The sequence below is a fragment of the Gossypium arboreum genome, chromosome 13 (assembly GCF_025698485.1).
Source record: "Gossypium arboreum isolate Shixiya-1 chromosome 13, ASM2569848v2, whole genome shotgun sequence".
Taxonomy (NCBI): domain Eukaryota; kingdom Viridiplantae; phylum Streptophyta; class Magnoliopsida; order Malvales; family Malvaceae; genus Gossypium; species Gossypium arboreum.
Genome location: NC_069082.1, coordinates 10,556,096 through 10,575,417, shown reverse-complemented (window position 1 = coordinate 10,575,417; position 19,322 = coordinate 10,556,096). Strand labels below are relative to the sequence as shown.

At 32.1% G+C, this 19,322-nt stretch overlaps 1 non-coding gene and 1 pseudogene across 1 annotated transcript; both read left to right on the top strand.

Moving 5' to 3' along the window:
* The first annotated feature begins 311 nt into the window (after positions 1-311).
* Positions 312-18,339, top strand: LOC108462002 (transcription initiation factor TFIID subunit 6-like; annotated as a pseudogene).
* LOC128287635 (small nucleolar RNA R71) lies at positions 1,631-1,737 on the top strand. The gene has a single exon (XR_008278334.1). It is a non-coding gene; the product is annotated as a small nucleolar RNA R71 (small nucleolar RNA).
* Positions 18,340-19,322: the final 983 nt, after the last annotated feature.

The window sequence follows — 19,322 nt, the reverse complement described above, 5'->3', positions numbered from 1 at the left end:
AAATCACCTTTTGAGAGATTGTTGGTATTTTTTTGAATGAATGTCTGTGAGTATATTTCTTTCTTCCAAAAAAAAGAAGGGTCCTTTTACACTATTTTGATTCGGGCTTTTATAGCCACTACTGTTATTACATAAACTGGGAAAAAAATCGAAGATTTCTTTCCATTTCTTGTCTGCTGTATCTACCATATCTTTGATTATGATCTGCTGAAATCCTTTTATTTTAGTTTTCTTTTTTGTTTTTTTGTATCTACTGTGTTTCCTTTTCTTACAGGTGACTTACGAAGATTTCTGTGGCCGGGCTTGCTGTCATGGATTCAAACCTCGACAGATACCCATATGACCAAGAAAGAGTCTCTTTTGCGGAGATCTCGGTGTCAACGGAGGTACCAAGGTCGGAGATGAGGCCTGAGATCACGGTGCTAGACGGTCGTGAGAGGGACAAGCTACTGGACAACGCATTGATGGTGCGTCAGTGTGCATTGATGGCCTCGATTTGGGGAGTTGAATAGATGCTCCCCGAGGCTTCCAGAAGCTGCTGCGGCGCTGTAGTCTTCAGGATACCCTAGGGTTTCCTGTTTCCCTAAAGTCACTTGGGCTTTTGGGCCATTTATTATTTTGGTTTGGTTTATTGGTATTCTGTTTGGGTCAAGGGTGTAAATGGGTCTGCTGGGTAGTCTCAGGTTTGCTTTAACGAGTCTGAACTATTTGGGCTTATGTTTGGGCTCTTGTAAGGACTTTATATGGGCTGTTAAATAAATAAACATTTATTCATTTATTTATTTCATTTGGTTTTATTTAGGCCCGGTCAAATTTGGGCTATTACAATACCAAAACAAGCTAACATATAAGGCATTATATGCATCACATATATCACTTATCAAGTACATAACTTAAGCCAACTTAAATGGCTAAAAACATACCAACATTTACATTATTAACAAGCCAAATCACATGGCTAACATCATAGCTCAAAACATACCAAAATGACTCTAACCTATACATGCCATATACCATATATATGCAATGTTCAAAAGTACCAACAAATGTTCGATAGTGCGATGACGTATTCCCAACGATCCCTGAGTCTGAGCTAACTCTGATTATCTATAAAACATAAACAAATAACACACAGTAAGCTTTATAGCTTAGTAAGTTCGTAGTTAAACAATTCAATTGATTAAATAATATAATTCATCCATTTGCACATTACCAAATCAACATTACAATAATACAAACCTTATTCATGTCTCAAACATGATTAAATTACCATTTCATTAAACTTTCTCAATGTAGTACTTGAATAGGTTACGTACATACCCGTATCACCTCGTACTAACCTCTTTCATTAAATCTATTGGTGGTAAAATTTTTAAGCATTGATGATATTGAGGATACCTGAGATGCTAGTGAAGTGAAAGCGTCTACTTCGTGTATTCTAGCAACTCGCCTTCCTGACACTGCTCGATTGATTGCCCATTGATAATTGTTGCTGGAAATCCTTTCAATGATTTCATAATCCTCATTATAAGACTTAGAAAGGAGAGCACCATTAGCAGAAGTGTCCACTACCATCCTTGTGTGAGCATTGAGACCATTGTAAAATGTCTTAAGTTGGATGCAATGTGGGATTCCATGATGAGGTCACTTTCGTAATAATTTTTTGTATCTTTCCCATGCCTCTTACAAGGACTCATCATCCATTTGTTGGAAAGCAATGATCTCGTTCCTTAACTTAGCATTCTTGCTAGGCGGGAAATATTTCATAAGGAATCTTTCTGCAAACTCTTGCCATTTGAAAATTGAGTTTGGTGGCAATGAGTTCAACTAGGCTCGAGCTCTGTCCCTTAGTGAGTATGGAAACAACTTCAATCGTAATGTATCTTTGAGAACTCCGGCTAACTTGAAAGAATCGCTCACCTCCATAAACAGTCTTAAGTAGAGGTGAGGTATGGAGGTGAAGATCTTCGGTAGGCATTCCACTAAATTGGCCCACTATCTGAAGCATTTGGAACATGTCTGGCTTCAGCTCGAACTGTTGTGCCTCGATTTCAGGTCTCCTAATACTTGGATTATGAGCATGAAATACTAGCAAGACATACTGTCTTAAAGCTCTATCCCTATCATCAGCAATAAGGATAGGATTTTGAGCAGGGTTTGCTCTGCCTCCTTGATTCAGATTTTCGATGGTCATCTCTTTAGTCCTTCTCTGACTTGCTTGTCTTCTTCACTATCGAAAAGTTCGTTCAATCTAAGGGTCTACAGGGAGTAAATCGATAATTCAGTCAATACTCATAAACACCTGAAATAATCATAGAAAAATTAATTAAGTAAAAATAGATCATAAAATAAACCAAAATGCAAAACTAACAAATTCAAAAATAATGACTTTTTAAAATAGTCCCCGGTAACGGTGCCAAAAACTTGGAACGACGGAAATGTGCAAGCGTACACAATCGCAAACAAGTAATAAAATGACAAGTAAATGTCGAGTTATCGTACCCACACGAACTGTGAAAAGAATTATTTATGAATGCTATTTAAAACACTTTGGTAAAGAAAAATATTTTGTTTGAAGAGGGTGATTAAAAACTAAGATTTTAAACTAAGTAAACTAAATAAATAAATCTCAAATGCACAATTTCAAAATATGATTTTAATCAAGATGACATAATTGAGTCAGATTAATTACATTTCTTAACTTAGAATTATTAAACTCATGTTTATATTGTTACGAATAAATTCACGGTAACTCGGTAATTTGCTAACTTATGAACATACTCACCTACCAAAATCCATTCATCTCTTGACTATATCCCTATGTCAATTCAACCGATTAAACAAATCTTAATAGGCAAATATGTTATTTCACATACATAATTATTAAATCGAAATAATCACTTAAAAATATCCCTATGTCAATTCAAACAATTAACTCGATTTAATAAGCACATAAAAGACTATGTGAGGTAACAAAGTATCCTTGCCTTGAAACAATTTAATCACAATAATCTTGCAAGTTATGTAAGGTAAATGTATTGTTAGATACAGTTGCTAATTTAACCCTCAGCTACCTTAGATGATTAGACATGCATTGATTAAGTTCCTTAGTCCATTAATTACAATTTCAATCCATTTAAATAATTAATTCATTAGTTACCTAACAATTGTAATGCAAGAATAACTTAGTCATGATTTTACTTAATTAAGCATCTTACTGAGGCCTATAACAACATAAACACAATTTTAACAATTTAAGAAGACGAAATGCAATCAACCTAACATGAATTAAGTTCAAGCTAAATTGATTAAGTTAACCATTTCAGCAACATAAATATTCATAGATATGTTCATCATAACAACAACAAAAATTAAAGAGATAGGGAACAAGAATCAAATCCGGTGTTTTTCCGTGGCTTGACTAGTTTGCTCCGTTCTTCCTTCTCAGTTGTCCTCGTCGACCAAGGCTGCTATGAACACTTAATTGCTGCTCCAAATGGCTGATGAATGTCCCTTTTCCAAGAGGAGAAATCGACAAGAGAGCAAGAGAATTTGTATTGGAAAAGAAGAGAGAAAAGATGTGAATGCTTGAGATGTGTTGAATGATCAGCCAAGGAGATTTTTATAGCTGAAGATGGACGCTAAAATTAGCTAAAAATAGTAGCCAAAGAGCCATCCCTTGGCTGGCCACACATGTGGCAAGGTTGATGGTTTCAACTTTGCTAAATTTGGCTTGGGGCATATCTACAAAGCCAAGAATTGCGGAGGGGTTTGAATGCAACTTGAACAAGTCTTCAAGGACCTCTTTGCAAGCTTAAATAATCAGCTAATAAGCTGATTTGGGTCAGCTCTTGGGATGGTTTTTGGACTGTCCATTTCTTGGTCGGTTCGGTTCACTCGGTTCAGTTCAACTGGACCACTTTTTCATAATTAATTAATAATAATTTATTAACCCAAATTAAATTGGATATAAATTAAAATTAATTATATTATGAATTAATACATATAATTTTGGACCGTCTTAGGCTAAAATTTAGTTCGCCTCGATACTTCAAATTGCTTCTTGGTTTTGTGCTTCTAGCAGTGTCTGCCGAGTCATTTTTCACCATTTGTGCAAATCTGTCGAAAATAACCAAAATTCATCAAAATTAATTATAAAATTAACTAATATTCAACATGTTCATATTTTAAGTGCAATTTAATTATTTTATAAAGATTAATTATTTTTCGACAATAATTTTATTGAAACTATATGATTTTAAGTTAAAAAGGGTATGTAAAATGTGTAAATTTTCATATTTCCAATAATTTTCATGTTTCCTATCACTATCCATAATGAATGCTTCTTCTCATGAAAGACAAGAGATGACTTAGTGATTAATTCAATTTCTTTGAATTATTATTTAATCAATTGTAATTAAATAGTTGAAGTTCAAAGTGAAAATTAAATTAATTAGTCATCACAAATTTACTGAAAAAATTAGTCTTATTTACTCGTAGAATCTAGTACAACAAAGTCATTATGACTTTAATTGGATTGAGAAAATAATTTAATTGAGTGAATTAGTTAAATTTATTTTAATTAAATAAATAAATAATATTTTGATAATAGAAAACGAGTTATTAGGTTGGATAAATTATATAAGTTAGTTTAAAGACTAGATAAAACATATAATTGGTCAAAAAGACATGAATAAGCCCAAAAGGCCCATTTAATTTGGGATGGGTGGCATCTAGGGTTCTCATAAGGGATGTGTCGTCGCCCACCTTAGTAAGTCTCAATGAGATTATATGTATTTTCTATTAAAATATTAGTATTTTGTCTCTTCTTTTTCAAGTAAAACTTATGGTTTTTCCTATAAATAAAGACTACGGGCAAGGTCAAATTACACACATCATTGAACGAAGTTATTTAACAGGAAATAGAGAGATTTATTATTCCTAAATAAATTCTATTTTCATGAGAGTTTGAGTTAGGCTTTTAGCCCATAGAGACAATTAATTTTCTTTATTGGAAATAAAAAGTTTTCATTATTTAATTAGTTCTTGAAATATAGCCCAGAATTTAAGCAAATCGATGGTTCAAGAATATCAGAGAAGATTATGATGGTTAAAAGAGGGGAAATAACCAGAATTGCTAAGTCAAAAACAAAAGTAATAGTTTGGTAAAGTTGTTGCTATAAATAACACAAAGTCTTGAGTTTTTTTTTTCTTTCTAAATTTCATTGTGCAAACAAACACATTTTTTAAACTAGTTTTTCCAACAATTAGCATAAGAGTTAGATTGTGCTACGTTCATAGTGTAAACTGATTACCTAATTTCTTTATCTATTTTTTTGGGTTAAATTCATAAGAGAGTGACACTCTTAATCGTATACATGCCTTTTGGATTATATATGTGTTTGGTTATGTGTTTTATATAATTTTTTGTTATTATGTAATTTTGCGAAAAAATGTTCCAAGAATTAGATGGGCTATAATTTAGGTCATTTTAGGTTTGTAATTAGATTGTGGACTCTCATCTCTATGCATGTTTTTATAATTTTTATATATTTTGTGAAATTAAAAAATCATATGAGACAAAAATGAACTAGGTTTTATGTAACTCGAAAGTTTTTAGCAAAACCTAAAAAAGCATGAAAGACCCATAGCCTAATTTAAAAAAGAATTGATAGCAAATGACCACCATGTTTGGTGGCTGATGAATGGAGGTGTGTCGGAATTGTTTGAAAAAACCTAGTTTGAAAACGATTTTTTGTCACAACAAAAAATTAAAATTTAGAAAACTTAGTCAATTTGTGATATTTATAACAATAAACTTTTCTTGAAAAATACTTGTGCTTTGTGTGAGATTGATCTTATACGCTCCTAGCTTTCAATCTAACGATCTTCTCCGCTATTCTCATACCATGAATAGGTTTGAGTGTGGGCTCAATCAAATACGAATCAAACACAACACCGGAAATAATTTCTTACTTTTAGTAGAAAATTAAATCTCTCTGAATAGAAACCATTAGAATTGTTATTTCTAGAAAATAGAATTTATACCTTCACTATTTTCGGGCATAATAACAATATCTCAAAGTTGTGTATAACTTATGTTTTTTTTTCCTATTAGTGCCATCTAATTATAAGGAATGATAGAAGAATCCTGATTGAATTAGTAGAATACAAATAATACTTATATGATAGAAAAACTAGTCGTCTAGTTCTACTAGGAGAGATTTTTGGGCTTATCCTGTATTAGGTACAATCGACACTTGTTTTTCTATTTCCCAAAATAAATATTATTTATTAAATTAATTTAAATTAATTAATTTTCTAATTAAATAATTTTCTCAATCCAATTCTAATTTCATTGAAATCATGACAACTTCACCGTAAAAGAATCTATGAGAAAATATATTTAATTTCTACATTTAACGGATTCACAATAAACAATTAATTTAATTCCAATCTTGAATTTCAATTATTTATTTACTTAAATAATAATTCAAAAACTTAAATTAATTCTCGGTCATTTCCATACACAGTGAGAAACCACATTCATTTACGAATGTATGTCATTTCTCTAACTTTGTCATTTCTATCCATTTATGTTTATTTGATTCTAAATGTAATTCATTTATGATTTTAACGAGCTAGTGGAGGGACCGATTGGAAATATGTAATTAGGACCCAAATGATTTATAATTAAGTTCAAACTTTTCATCTATTAATTATAAATTCATTTAGTCATGAAGTCATTCCACTATAATATCGTGACTGAGCTCTCCATACATACATACCATTATGAAAGCTACTTAATCAGTGCTTGTCGAATGACCTTATCATAAGTGTGTTACCCTTAAAGGATATCCTTAACCTCTTTGAGATAAATCTATTCTCTCAATATGATCCTATTTTATCTCATGATAACCATTACATCTTCCTTCATGAAAAGTCAATTACTATCAAATAATAATCAGGTCATTTATCACAAAGACGAACGACCTGTGGCCACGTTTACTTTTTATCAACCATGTAATGCCAATGAAAGGATATTTTTTACCCATGTCTCGAGCTATGAATTCCACTATTGTGAATGTCGCTACATACTATAGAAGTTGTATACCCAACGCATCAACTTTCGGTTCCTTATATATTCGAATTCAGGTTTTTACTTACATAAAAATGCAAAAGTCACACATGCATAGTTCGTCGTCCACTCAGGATTTAGATATGCCACATGTTTGGACTGTCGGTATGCCTCGTGGCGCAATGTATTTTGAGAATCCTTAGCCATGGATCCATGTATGATGAACGAAAAGAGTTGAAATAAGATTGAAAATATACCTTCTGAGCTGAAAGAACCAATGAAAAGATGTTACTAATTCGACGTCGGTTCCAAGCCACAACGAAAACTTCCTAGCCTCTATGTAGTCCAATTGGTATTAAAACAAACGACAAAAACTCTCTTGGAACTTCTTTAGAGAAAATCTCCCGAAACGGTTGCTAGACCTTTTTCTTATTTTCTTTTACATACCCTAATTCGGGATTTTTGGTATCCATATATTGAAAATGGAATAATCCTATAGAGAACATATGAAAAGCATTAAAAATGTTGTATTCTTTCCAAAAACAATTATAACTACCATGTTTCAATGTTTGACCGAAATCATAATAATAATAATTTATTATAATAATTTTGGTAAACAATATTTTGTGAAAATTTTGAGATGAATCAAATTCATATATTAATTTTAACTATATTTTCTATTTGTGTACAACAAGCTTGTACATTTAATTTGTTTAATATTTAACTGTCAAATTAAATTAGTTCAATAATTAATTTAATTTCTGTGACAGCTAACCGCAATACCAACTATGTTTGGATTTTGTTCATTTTAACCATAGGGTGTGACCTTGTAGGTTCTTGTAACGTTAGTAGTAATACTGGAACAATTTTAATAATACAAGCAATGAGTGACATCTAGCAATGCGTCATTGCTACCTAAGTTACAAGAACTCGTAATTTGACACAACCTTTTTGTAATAAACCTTTCATGTATTACATCCTTTTGTCCTTTATATCTAGAGTGGACATAAGTCATGGAATAGTTACATTTACATAATCCAATATCATTTTTTTTGATATCTCGAGTAAACTACAATAAACAAATAAATATGATATCTCATATCAACTTACTCGAGCATGGCCATGCATTTCTAGTCTCACTGAATCAAATGGCCTAAGAAATTGCTCCCATTACCTAGGAGGGACAAATCCTATATTGATCAACCATATCCCACTACATAGATTGTGGCATATCCAACATCAGTCTTTTCAATACAACTTGTTATAGAAGGCGTTTGACTGTATCAAAATATACGACTCACAATGTTGGGATAATGATGATCTCAAGTTTGAGAATCGTATACATAGCTATCACTGTGAGTAATGTTGTGACTATTACATAATAATCCAAGAAACATATTCAAAGCTGGTTAATCCAATATGTTGTTCTCTAAGACATACTCATGTATTGATTTTGATATCCTTATGTTAATGACAACATTTTGTCATCAATCAACTACACATTAGTCTTAATGCTTTATTGTTGTCCAAGCCCACAATAATACTTGACTAAGGATGTAACCTCCTAAATCTGACCTAGACGTTATGGTCGAATCGGGAAGGCCACATTAGACACCTTAGTGTCAAACCTATCATAACGATAGTTAAAAACCTTCAAGTACTCCCTTTTATAAAATTGTGGTTTCTATTGTTAGCATTGGAAAGCATCCATTTACTTAGCCCAACCATGCTTAGGTCAAATTAATGAATTATGTGAGTTTTTGTAAAACCTTACTGACAATGTTGGCTTTGAAAAATCATTTTGTTATCTTCTTAGCAGCGGAAATGTACCATTAATAGTCAAATTCTTAATTTAGCCATATATCATGCATAGTCCATTTCAACATATTTTAAAAAAACCATGTATCTATACCAAATATGCGTGTCATGTATGCATGAAAAACCCTAAAATCTCAAACAGTCCTAAACCACAATTTAAAGAAACTTTACAGTCCAAAACTGAATAATAATAAAATAACATAAAAATATAATTAAATTAAAAAAATATGACGAAGTAAAGTCCGAAGTCCACCGTACGTCCACATGCCAAATTTTATCCTAAGTTCGATCATTACCTGAGAAGTTGAGGTAATGGGGTGAACTTAACAAGCTCAGTGTGGGACTAAATAAGTATTAAGCATTCATACAGGCAGTTTCATAGAGGTACCAATAGTACAATCAAATATCAATAATAATTTCAAATGCACATGGTCGTGAAAAATGTAAATGTGGGATCTTATCCATACCATCTGCTACACACCATGAGTTCTCGAGAACCTGTTTGCCAAACTCCAACGTTTGTGAGCAAAGCTCGACCATCAATAATCAAGAATGCAGTGAAACTGCCAAATAAATAATGCGATATAATCGTCAATCTCCTTGATACTCTAAATATAGTGCATTGACTACAAATATATGCAAACTTAATATGCCGCTGGTACTCCACGGAACTCCTCCGTCAACCACAAAATCCTATCCCAATACACATACAATATGTCATACAAATTCATACATAATCATATTTCAATACTTTTCACATTTATTCGACATGTTCAACATGTCTTAAATAATCACATACTTTTAGAATAAGAAAGCAGTGTTCCAATTTTCAAATTACCATTAAGATGATATCTATCAATATCGTTCAATTCACATACTTTACGAATTTCATTGTGCACCAATAATAACCTCACATATATATATCATAATAAATATTTCATGCATTTAAATCATGCATAAACCTAATATCTCAACATTTCATACCATTCAATTAAACATTCTTATATCACATAATATAATTATGCATAACAATCTCAATTGCACATTCATACAATCAAACTAGCAATTTTGCCAACACATCAATCTTTTAAGGCTTGAAATGTACCTGGTTCAGTGACTTGAAAAACTAATATTTTGGCTACTATGCCAAACCAATTAGTAGAATAATTTATCAAATATAACATGAAATTTATCATTAGGAAACAAATTTTACAAGTTTAGGACCCACACATTATTTTTTGCTTTCTCGCAACACCCTAGTGAATCTTTCGATTTTCCTTAATAAACCTTTATACGATCCTAAATCAAAATTCAGTATAAATTCAATCAATTTATCACTTAACCAACTCCAAATTACCCACTAATTGCTTCAAATCAATTTTCAACTTAATAACTATTTTACAAATTCAACTAGTTCGATTCCTTACCTTGTATTGATGCGAATTGTACGTGTTCTTCGGCTTTACGATTGATTCGGGCCATTTGGCTCAGCACCTAATTTCGTAATATACTGGAAAGTAAATAGGTAATAATTATTAAATTCGTTCATTTAATCAATCCATAACCTTTAGCCTACAACTATGTCGAAACAACAATTAATTTTACGCTTAACTGCACTTACGCTTCCGATTTGTGAGTTTCGAATGCCCAAATGATCAAGAAAATTTTCCTTAATTGACATGGATTTAATATCTAATTAAGAAGGTTCAAGAACTCAAATTATGGCTGGAATTAAATGGGCAAGATTCAAGAAACGAAACAACCCCCTATTCTACACATATGCGCACGTACCACCACCCATGGTGGCCTAAATTGGGGCTGAATTTTAAAATGGTTTGAGACCTCATTAAAATTTGGAAAAATATCTTTGAAAACATTTAAAATACACTAAATTACAGATATGGAAATTTTGGCTTTCAATTGACAAGATTAACCAAGAAATTGAAGAGAAAAGAGATCTTACCCAAACTAGTTGAGATAAACGACAATGTCATCTTCTTAGCAATGTTTGGGATCAATTTTGGAGTTAAATATTTTAGATTTGGGGCTGATTTATTTGGGGAAAAAGGGCAGCAATATAGTAACAGAGATGGTGCACAATCTTGATGCAAAAAGAAGAAGATGATAAAAGGGGATGTGTAAGTAATGGCAACAATGGAGGAAAAAAGGGAAAAAAATAAAGATGAAGAGAGGGAGAGGGGGTTAGAGATGAATTATTTAGAAGAAAAAGGGATTCAAAGGCTGATTATTTTGATAAAAAATGTATTTATACCTAGGTTTACTAGGCTTGGATGACAACACACACACACAAAAAAAAAGGAATTTGTAAAAATCAATTTATTTTGGAAGAATCGAGACTTGAACTTGGGGCCTCCAACTAACTTTCATGCTTTCACATTAAATAACTAACCATTGGGTCGATTCCCTATTTTTGATATATTTCTAAATTTTATGGAGCTAAATTTGGGATGTTACAAAGGACCTTTTAAGGATAATCATATTTTTATTAGGACTTTATTACAATTCAGTTTATTTCTATACAAAGAAGAAGAAATTGAAAGAATAATGGCAATGTCTTCTATTAATAAACAAGGTAAAACAAGTATGTAATTACAATCAACACATGATTGGTCTTTGATCATACTATAACACCACACTATGAACGTGCATACTATAACACCACACTATGAACGTCACAAGTGAATAAATCCATAAACGGATTCAAGATCTATTCTTCTTGGTTCCAGTCCGATGTACTATCAGTCACATCTATGTCTCTATGTTTTGAGAGTCATTCGCTTTGATGCCCATGACAAAGCGTCTCCCCGATTGGACTTGATAGGCGACATACTAATTTTCCAATCGGTTTGCTAATTTTTTATTAGACTAAGGATATGTTTTCGTTCGTCTACTAATATAAGTGAGGATATGTTTTCGTTCGTCTACTAATATAAGTGTCTTTCCATATTATGATTGATCTACCACAATTTGATATGTCAAATTAGGCTCCCTATTATGCTTAAATAGCTTATTTCCAAGCAATTTATATATTTTTTCATGTTTTTACTTAGTTTTTGTTCTTTGCTTTAATAAGTGAAATCATGCGTTTTATGCCAGTTTTGAGACCCAAATGGCCAAATGATCTTTAGGAAACCTAATCTTTGATTGCGTGTTGCACGGAGTTATCAGAGGCCCGAACGTGAGCAAAAACATCACTAAAAAGGGGGTATTGCTATATCAAAGCAAGGAAGTCGTGATACCCCTGACAGTATTGAAATGAAGAGAATTGATGCCATCTTCAGTGGTATCTGATACCAAGCATGGATATCGCGATACCGAGACACCAAGACCCCTTAATTCAAGACTGTTGTAGGTATCACAATACCTCTGTATGAGTATCGCAATATCATTGTCGTGAGGGGACAAAAAATGATTGTAGGGATAGTCCTTATCCAACTTCAACACCAATAAAATTTAGACATTGAAGGGTATTTTGGTCACAAATTTTGGGTTGTAATTAGATTAAAAGCCACTTTTGGCTGAGAACAAAATAGTAATAGAGGAGGGTGAGCTTTTTATTTTTTTAGAAAGAGCTTTTAGTTTATTTTTTTTATCTTTTCAGCTTAGTGTTAGACTAGTTGTTTCTTCTTTATCTTTTTAGGGTTTTAGTTTCACTTTTCTAGTTTCTTGTTAGTTAGTTGTTATTGTAGCTTAGTTTTATTTACTTATTTAATACTTCAAACCTTTGTGTAATTTCAGTTTACTCCTTAGTTTTAATATAACTTAGTTTTATTTTAGTTTTGTTGTTAAAAATATGGTCTTTAAGTGTTCTTTTACATTTACTTTACTGCCATTTTCATTATCTCTAAGCTTTTCCAAAAAAGGCCCAAGCTTTTCTCATTCTTATTGTGTTTGCCATTGATATTCATTTTGCTTGCTTATTGGGTTTTTGTTTGCTTAATTATGATTAGGGGTAGCTAAATATTAGGTGGTTGGTTCATTGAAGTGTTGTTTAGTTAGCCTTTGATACAAAGATTAAATCGTAAAAAACTAGAATAAATCGAATAGATTTGAAAACTTAGGATTGATGACCTTAAGAAAAAATTTTGGTAAGTGAGACCAAGATGAGATCTTATCACCAATTCGATAGTCCTAGGTTAGTTTGGTGAGATCGAGAGATTAGCCAGACTAATTTATCTAAGTTGGTAAAGTGAAGATCCAGAGGTAAAATTGAACTAATTTAGGAGTTTAAATGGTGTAGATCTCTAATCCAAAAGCTAAATAGCAAATTGGAAGTCAACCAACTGCTGTTCGTTATTAATTTAAGAATTTCGTAATTTTGTTTGTTTTAAAATTTTGGTCCTTTTGCGTGGTAAGTAGTTAATTAAAGTAAGTTATTCCCAAATTATACTCTGTGGTAATATAGAAATTAGTGAAAAGCTAGTTAAACTCCTTTTTTGCATGCTTGTTAAAGAAATCATTAAATCACTGACTCCTTTGGGTTTGACTCCTTGGAATACTCTGGTGTTCCATTGGACACTATAAATATTACAACAGACATTGTTCGCTTGCAGTTAAAATTGCACTTTTAAAATTGTTTTAGAAAATTATTTTTTATGCACACGCCGACCGAATAGAAGTTATCAATTTGACAATGTAATATCGCTTAATATTAGTTTAAACATTAGACAACAAATGAGCAACATTTACTTCCATTTTGCGTTGCGTGAAAAAATCATATGAGGAAAATCATACAAAGTATATTAATGTAATCAATGAATTTATTTTATTAACCAATTTGTTTGAAAAAAATTACAAGTTTACAAACGAATATACTACACTCAGGGCATCAGATTCAACAATCATATGGATGCATTTGCAATCATTATTTCTTTAATATTTATTCCTTTTGCATACATATAACTAGTACTTCTTTATGGTTCATTGAGCCTTATCTTAAATGGACCATATTAAGGAAAAAAAAAAGAGAGATAAAAATAAATTACATTTAAAATTATTCTAAATAGTCATATTCAAAGATTTGTTTCCATTATGTGCTTAAGTACACAACACTTTCACTAACTATAATGTATATTTTAATAGTCAAAGTTGCTATACATGTACCATGTTGTATCATAAGCTTTTATGCTCATGAGACTCAAATCATTGGAGAGCTCCTAAATTGCATGGAGATTTTCACTTATAATCTCTAGCCTTTTTAAGTTTGTCTAACCATAACCATAATCCAAGTCTAAGCATTGGAATGTAATGAGTATTTGTTCATTGCAATAAGGTTAATTGAAACTAATCAACACAAAATGTTAACCATATAGCCTTATAAAGAAGCTAGAGTAATAGCTATAAATATAACATGAATCATAAAGCCATAATGTGACAATCAATGTCTTACAATGAGTAATCTAGTGCATCATCAAAACCAAACTTGAGTTATGGCAACGGCATGCTATTTATTAACTTTCAAGTACGACGGGTAGCATCTTGTAATGTGTGATCTATTGCATCATCATCATAACCAAGCTTTAAGTTAAGGATATTAAATGCTATTGGTTTACTCTCAAATAAGAGTATTAATATCTCATAATGAGCAATCTAGTGCATCATCATAACCAACCTTTGAGTTAAGATAATGATATGTTATTGGTTCACTCTATAGTATTTGATTGAATTCTATAATTTGAGATATTAGTGCTTTCATGTATTAACAAGTCTATAATATGATAATAGAAATAGTAAATCACATTTGAGCTATTTTATATTATTATAACTATTCACTTAAAAACTTGTTTAATCAACAACCTTAGTATCATTATGAATGGGTTATTTTGGTGACAACCAATTCAACCAAACTAAAACTTTAAGGTCGATCGAACGTTAATTTTTATATGCTCACGAAAATTAGCCTTAATGTAACTTTGGTACCACATGTTAGAAAAATAATGATCTTTGACTAATTTTGTGAACCATACACAATAGTATTCATAAAATAAAGCTTGTATAACATACTTTTATGAATTAAATAGGACATACCTTAGACATCTTGAGTCTAGGAACTTGATCACAATTGATTGTAGGTCTTATAGAAATTCAATTTTGGAAATATTAAAACTTAGGATGAAAGCTTGATTCATGTTATGATGAACATTTGATCTTTTATTTGACCTTTTCTCTCCTTGATTATTTTGATGTTTGATTCTTAAGTTATGGGAAAACTCTCAAACTTAGTTAAGTAGAGAGAGGAATCAAAACCCTTTATATAGTATTTCCATAAGACACAACCATGATAGTGTCAATGTAAATGCCCTATTCTTCAACTTTTGGTATATGAATGTACAAGTATATGAATTATTTTAATGTGATACATTCAACATTGATAAATTAACATTAAGGGTCTGTTTGGTAACCTGTAAAAGCTTTTCCGTAAAAGCTTTTCATGCTTTTTTGATGTTTGGCTGGTTGAAAATGATTTTCCAAGGTAAAATATTTTAAAAAACACGGGAAAATGAGGGCTTTTTTTAAGGAAAATGTCTTACCCTTTTGAAATCAGTAAGACATTTTTCGAAAATTGACACTTCTTCTCCCTTTTCCCCTTCCCCTTCCCCTTCCCCTTGGTTGCAAATCAGTTTGGTCAAAGGAGAACCGAAGCCATTTTCAATGTTGAAGAAGTCATTACATGAACCTCTCCCTGTTTTAAATCCTCATCTCGAAGCTTTTTCCATGAAAGCTGCTTCCTTTAACACTCCCCATTTTCCGTCCATCATCACAAAAAGAACATCAGCATAGGCATGTCCAACTCGATTCGCAAGAACCCTTTTTCTTAAACTCCCTTAGAGCTTCCAAAACAATCCCTTTTTTAGATCGTCGGCTAATTTCTTTGCTTCTTCTTTTTCCTCCGTTTCTTCTTCTTCCAATGCATTCATCGAGTCAACTACCAACGGCACGTATTTGGGTTGGAACAAAGCTCCGGAGATTGAGATCGATGGTGGTAGACAAACTAAGGCTCTGGGGTTCGGAGAAAGAGGACGATGGTTGCGAAAGGTGCTTCATTTTCCATTCTTTTAGCAACACTGGCTGGCTTGTATAAGTTCCTTTTTTTTTTCTTTTTCTGGTATAACTAAAGGTCTTTGATTTTGGAATTTTGCACATGGAAAAGTAAATTATGGCATTATTTTTTTCCCTTTTTAGTTGAAAATAGTGCTAATTAATGTTATTTGTTAGTATAATTTTGTTAGAATCTTATGAATTTTTAATGATGTACTATATCTTGATTTGTTGGACTAATGTGATAATTTCTACTTTATGTGTATTAATCCATAAAATTTATCAAAAGTGGAATTTTGAAAACTTAGTTTTGGAAGTTTGAATATTAAGTTTAACCTCCTGCTTTAGATTTTTCATTTTGGTTAATTGGCTTGTGTTATGTGTTTCTCTAGCATCAGCCGATCTGTCGATTTGCCTCTCGTGATGCACTACGATTCAAGAAACCCGCTGGGCATAAGGATTTGTTATACATTGATGACAAAGATGTGGAGTTTAAAGAAGTAAGAACTTATCAACAATATTCGAGGTTATGTTGTATGTTGCCTTATTAAAGAAGTCTTCACTTAAATTCTTCTATGTTGCCTTATGTATCTAGTTCTTGAGTCACCTTTGCCAAAAGCACCACTAATACATCTGTTACATCCCACTGGCTTCCGATTGAAGGCATTCAACCAGAAATTCCAGAAAATGCTTCAATTGAAGGTACCATCTTAGCTAACCTAAATATTCTCTCGAAGCTATTTGTGTTGAAGACTCTTATGGTTCATGTTCTTTTCTGGTTTTATCACTTTAATCTAATATGACTTATCTTCATTTCTACATGGAATTGGTATTTTTCTTTCCATGCAGCACCCTCTAATGGTAAAAAGGCTGAATACAAAGAAGATGGGCTTTCCGTTGATGTCAAATTACCTATTAAGCATGTATTATCTAGAGAACTTCAAGTATGTTGTACATCTTCAGCAACATTTTTATGTTAAAATTTGCATAAATGATATTAAAAGACTAATTTGGTTGTTATGCAGCTTTACTTTGACAAGATCGTGGACATTACCATGAATAAATCAGTCTCGATTCTCTTTAAACAAGCATTATTGAGTTTGGAAACAGACTCAAGATTACATCCTTTAGTTCCTTATTGTACATGTTTCATTGCTGATGTGGTTGTCTTAAAGATCTTTCATACTTCATTATATATGTGTGTTGTAAAGAGCTTTTGGTTGGTTATCTCAAGCTTACATTTTTGCCACATTTATCTCAAGTTGCACGGAATTTGAATAATTTCCCTCTCATGTTTGCTTTGATGCGTGTTGCATGGAGTCTTCTCCAGAATGAACACTTACACATAAAAACTTACGTGAGTTTATTATTTCAATTGTTTAGAAGTCCACGAACTAATGCAAATATGCTAATGGTTTATTTTCAACCTATTTGATTTTTTAAAATGTTCTTCAGTTACACCAGTTGATGCTATCTATTATTACTTGCCTCGTTGCAAAAAGGTTAGGAAATAAATTCACTGAAACTTCGTAGCAAAGCTAGTGGCATCAATATGCAAAAGGTGAAGATTTCTTTTCTTTTGGACTTATACATGCATATTTGATTTTATGAATTTTAGGTGTTTGATTTTTTGGTTAAAAACTTGGATCTATTCTTGAAGCGTATTTGCAGCTTCTTGAACCTGAAATAAAAAGACACGAGGCCTGGTGTGTTTATGGGGCCCTACTGGTAAGTTTAACATCAAATTTGGTACCAGTTTATGAGCATCGGTTCATTTATTTGCTGTAGAATTAACAACACCGCATAAAATTTCCACTAACAAATGTCTTGTACCGGATTTGTGCATGTATGATCGGCTTAAAATGTTCCCTAGTTTGCTAGCACCCCCAACTCGTCCTATCTGGAAAAGCAACAACAAAGTTGCGACAAGTATGATTTCTTCGAACCATCATATTTACAGTTAATCCACAAGTCTCTTCTCCCCCTTTACGATATTCCATTTTCTAATCAATCAAGATAAATGAAAAGCAAGCACGGACACCTTGATGCAGCAACAACCACCTGCCAAGAAAATAGCAACTAAGAGCGCAATAGGTATGGTGCCAATAAATTCCATGCAAACTGATTTACAAAGGGCAGTTAGCGGCTTTTCTACCATCGTAGGAGGTTCCAATATTGGTGTATCATCAATGTCACGGCTGTTATCAAACGATAACATGCTAGGGAGGGAGGTCGTGGGTCGAGTTTCAAGGACATCAACTATTCTAGCTCAGGCTTGGAACGAAGACACAGACCCAAGGAACTTGTTAGCATCATTATTTGAACTTTTTGGTGAGAGTATGTTATCATTTACCCCCAAACCCGAGCTTTCATTCTTCCTTTGATTAAATTTTACCTCCAAAAGCTATGGTTTTTGACGGAATGTGTAAATTATCTCCAAAAGCTATGGTTTTTGTTAGAGACATGACTTTTGACTAATGTAGACATAGTACATGAATTTGGTCAATGTATTTAAAAAATAAATAAATTAATTTTTGATGTGGTCTTGAATGCCACAAATTCAAATATATAAATAATGTGAATGAGCTTAAATCAACCAAACTCAAATATTATTTAAAGTTGAACTCGAACTTAAGTAATAGTATTTGATTTTGCTTGAGCTTCTCATTGTTTGAGCTTGACTTAATTACAATTGTAGGTATTACTATTACTCTTTTATTTTCAACTAAATCGTCTTTAAACATTCAAAGTTGAGAGTTTGGTTATTCTCATTTTGTTTCCTAAAAAATAATTTTTTTGGGTCTAAAATTATACCACATTAGGTCCCAAAAGAAGAGGTTCATTTCATTATTGAATTTAGCAAGCAAAAAGCTACACTAGAATTTGAAAACCCTAATTTTGGATTCAAGATTTTAAGAACAGATGACTTGCGAAGAAAAGGGCTTGAAAGGAAATGAAGTATCCCATGCATAGATGAAGCTCAAGTTACTGGAATAAATCACTAGTCCGCCGTTGTTGATCAAGCATTCGCCTCCTGATTTTGACATCACTGACGATTCGACGTCCTCCACCGTCTGAAACCCATTGCAATAAGCTTCAAATCAGACTGAGTGCAGATACAATCGTTTTTTACTGTGGCTTTCCACTCTGGCTTGTTTTTCACTGTTTTCCCAGTTTGTGATTGGCTGATTCTTATATTCGCTATTCGTGCATTGACAATATCCTTCAAAATAGAAACCAAAGCCTTTAAATTTATATATATATATATATATACATACATATATTACTAATATACAATAATAAAATTACAACTTTGCTGGTCATTTGATGATTCTTAGTATAATTTTAGATTGAAAAGAAAATGAAA